The following is a 3,807-nucleotide window of genomic DNA, read 5'->3' as shown; positions in this document are numbered from 1 at the left end:
TCCTTGAGTTGCCCTGGGTGTGTGGTTTCAGGTCGTTGTCATGCTGGAAGACCCCGCCACGACCCATCTCAATGCTCTTACTGAGGAAGGAGTTGTTGGCCAAGTCTCGCGATGCATGGCCCCGTCTATCCATCCTCCCTTCAATCGCTGCGGTCCTGTCCCCTTTGCAGAAAGCCCCCCCCCCAAAGAATGAAGTTCCACCTTCATGCTTCACGGCTGGGATGGTGTTCTTGGAGTTGTACTCATCCTTCTTCCTACTCCAAACACAGCTACTGTAGTTAGACCAAAAAGCTCTATTTCTGTCTCATCACCACATGACCTTCTCCCGTTCCTCCTGGACCACCCAGAGGTCAAGGCAAACTTCAGATGGGTCTGGACATGCGCTGGCTTGAGCAGGGGGGGACCTTGCTCCGCTGCAGGATCCAATCCATACCCCGTAGCGTGGTACCAACGGTTTTCTTTGAGACTGTGGACCCAGCTATCTTCAGGTCATTGACCAGGTCCGCCGTGTAGTTCTGGGCTGATCCCTCGTCCTTCCTCACGATCATTAGCCCCCTGAAATGAGATCTTGCACGAGTCCAACCGAGTGGAAGAGTAACAATCATTTTGAACTTCTTCCATTTTCTAATTAACTGCGCCAACAGTAGTTGCCTCTCACCAAGCCGCTTGCCTGGTCCGTAGACCCCCCAGCCTGGTGCAGGAATTTTAATTCCAAAGGCCAGGGAACTTCATCAGGATCATAGTATCCGTTTAACCCTCTGAGCCCGAACACTCGCCCACGAGTAAAAAAACCTCTGATTCATAGTTAATAACTTTGAACCATACAGGCGATTTACTCACTTTTTGTTTCGTTTGAATCCTGACGTTTTCGGCTTTTACGGCGGTCTTTTCCGGGTCTTTCTAGCCCTACAGGGGGTTTTCTATCCAGCCTGGAACTTGCAGCCTCTTTGGGCTTTAAATCCATACTGTTATATCCAAGATTGTCCACTTATGTCCATAATTCATCGCGTTTGGCTCATTTCTGCCGCTGGCTCGCTGCTCGCTTCTCCGTCTCTCTCTCTTTCTGTCTTATTTTTCAGGTCATGCTCCAATATGGAGATAAAGGCCCCCCTCTTGTATGGAAGGCCAGAAGCCGGCAAAATGCCTATATACTCTATGGAGAGCCAAATAATGACACAATAATTTAGACACATGGTTGCTTGTGTAACATTGCTGTGGGTTGTAATATCAATAAATATGACATTATTATGTTATTATTGGCTAAGTAAATTCATGAGAGCAAAGCTCTTGACTTTTTGGAAAAAATGCATGTATTTTGTCAAACTGTAAAAGTTTGATGATATTTCTCATCTCCAGTGGTGACTCCCAGACATATGACGAAGTGTTTAGAGGGTTACTATATGTCTGTGATATCAATACATATCTGAAGATTCATTCATTTATTTTTTTTATTTATTTATTTCTTTTGTCCCCTACAACCATTTTTAACATGCAAGTGACCTCACTGCAACCCCATATTCTAATAACCGTTTGTCCTAAAAAAAAAATGATTTCATATCTGACTGTAGACAACAGGGTTGATGTTTTACGAGCTTTATATAAATAAAACCAGACGAAATTACTGTAAAAATGGCCTCAGGGCCCCCGGGGTTAATAATAAAACTCTGCCTGCCTTTATAGAAATAGGGTGTTATACTCATGCCCCCGGTAAGAGTTGGTGTCCTTAAGGTTGGATTTTTTTGTCATTTTTTTAATTAAGGCAATAAGATCATTTCCAAAAGAGGATTTTTTTTTTTATTCGCCCTTTTGGCAGCTTAAGTTTAAGGCGGACCTTTCAGTGCTTGTTTCATTTTGTGACTTTGATTGAATAAAGGACTATTTCTCCAGTCTTTTTTCTCTTGAAGGTTCTGTAACATAGGTGGAAAATCTTGCTTGATCTCGTGAACCCAATCTCGTATCGTGAGCTGGGTGCTCGTCACACACCCTAACAGATAGTCAGCTAGCTGACGGATTTACGCTAGGGTGCACGATATTGAAAAAATGTGATATTGGCGATATCGATAGATTGCGATATCGATATTAATTTCGATATTTTTAAAACATGTGTTAAAATTAACAAAGTTTGGAAACGCATAAAAATGATTAATACAATTAAAACAAATTCTTACAACACAAGGTTTAATTCAACAGACAGCTTTGTAGCCTCGTCATGCGAGCATCATCTTTAATTGGCTTTTTCAAAGTAAAATTAAGTAAAGACAAAATCAAATATTATATTTATTTTTTTTCCTAAATAAACCCCAGTCTCACCAGTGGTGGGGCAGTATTCAGATCCTTACTTAAGTAAAAGTACTATACCACACTGTAGAATTACTCTGTAGAAGTAAAGTCCTGCAAAAGCATGCAGTATATCATCAGGTAAATGTATATAAAGTTAGTATTAAGTAAAAGTACTCAAAGCTGAGTAATCATCACTTTTTAGAAAGTGTAATACTTGTTGTTTAATGGTCTATCATTCATTCAGCTGGACTTATAGCCCGTTAATGGCTGTGTTGTAGTTACATTTATATATAAAACATTTTACTTTATAAACTGTTTTGTGTGCAAAAAAATCTAAATTTGAAAAGTAACAAGTAACTAAAGTGGCATGAAAAGACTCAAGTAAAGTACAATTAACTCAACATATTACCGAGGAGTGGCTCCGTAAGAAGCGTCTCAAGGTCCTGGAGTCTCAAGGTCCTGGAGGGGCCTAGCCAGTCTCCAGACCCGAACCCAATAGAAAATCTTTGGAGGGAGTTCAAAGTCCGTATTGCCCAGCGACAGCCCAGGAACCTGAAGGTCTGTACGGGGGAGTGGGCCAAGATCCCCGCTGCAGGGTGTGCAGACCTGGTCAAGAACTTCAGGAAACGGATGATCTTGCAATAAAATGCAAAGTAATTATTTAAAAATCAGACAATGTGATTTTCTGGATTTTTGTTTTAGACAAAGACTAAAAAAACTACAGGAAACGTATGACCTGTAACTGTTATTGTTAAGTTCTGCTTTATTTCTGTATCAATACTTGCGTCATGCAATAAAATGCAAAGTAATTATTCAAAAATCAGACAATGTGATTTTCTGGATTTTTGTTTTAGACAAAGACTGTCTCACACAGTTGAAGTGTACCATGATAGTAATTACAGAAATTACAGACCCCTACATGCTTCGTAAGCAGGAAAACTTGCAAAATCAGCAGCATATGAAATACTTGTTCTCCCCACTGTATATTTATTGGGTTTTTGCTTTCTTTACGACACAAACAAGCGCAACAACAGAGAAAAAGGAGAAGAAACAAAAAAACCCCAGCATGCACAAACAGCGCAGTAATAACTTGTTTTTATGAAGATTTTATAAAACGGAAACCAAGTGTGCGTGTGGCTTTTTAAAATCGGACTGAAATCTGAATGCAGATGTGTATTTCTGTCTTCGTCTCAACAAAAGACCCTGAACCGTATTGACAGTTGAGGAGAAAAACCAGCTGGAGCAAAGCAGAAGGGGCATTTTCCTGGGGTTTTAGGTGTGTGTGTGTGTGTGTGTGTGTGTGTGTGTGTGTGTGTGTGTGTGTGTGTGTGCGTGTGGTGTGTGTGTGTGTGTGTGTGTGTGTGTGTGTGTGTGTGTGTGTGTGTGTGTGTGTGTGTGTGTGTGTGCTGCCGCCGCCCACACGAAGCACAATGCAGGGTGTGAGCAGAAGACGCGTGGACGCCTTTCCTGTGCGTCGGCCCCTATACATCTAGGGCACATGGTCAAACTCAAGGCCCCCACCCACAC

General features: G+C 41.6%; 1 protein-coding gene and 1 long non-coding RNA gene across 2 annotated transcripts in view; one reads left to right on the top strand and one right to left on the bottom strand.

The window, feature by feature from the left end:
- Nucleotides 1-3,807, top strand: part of rap1gds1 (RAP1, GTP-GDP dissociation stimulator 1) — a 70,492-nt gene that overhangs the window by 21,808 nt on the left and 44,877 nt on the right.
- The window catches only part of LOC116707139 (uncharacterized), a 4,274-nt gene continuing 920 nt past the window's right edge, over nucleotides 454-3,807 (bottom strand). Inside the window, exons 2-3 of the long non-coding RNA XR_004336407.1 lie at nucleotides 3,768-3,769; nucleotides 454-466 (exon numbers count right to left, since the gene is read on the bottom strand). This is a non-coding gene — a long non-coding RNA (uncharacterized LOC116707139). The remainder of the gene's footprint in view (nucleotides 467-3,767; nucleotides 3,770-3,807) is intronic.

The sequence above is a fragment of the Etheostoma spectabile genome, chromosome 19 (assembly GCF_008692095.1).
Source record: "Etheostoma spectabile isolate EspeVRDwgs_2016 chromosome 19, UIUC_Espe_1.0, whole genome shotgun sequence".
Lineage (NCBI taxonomy): Eukaryota > Metazoa > Chordata > Actinopteri > Perciformes > Percidae > Etheostoma > Etheostoma spectabile.
The sequence above is the reverse complement of the archived record's forward strand: the minus strand, read 5'-3'. Positions and strand labels throughout refer to the sequence as shown.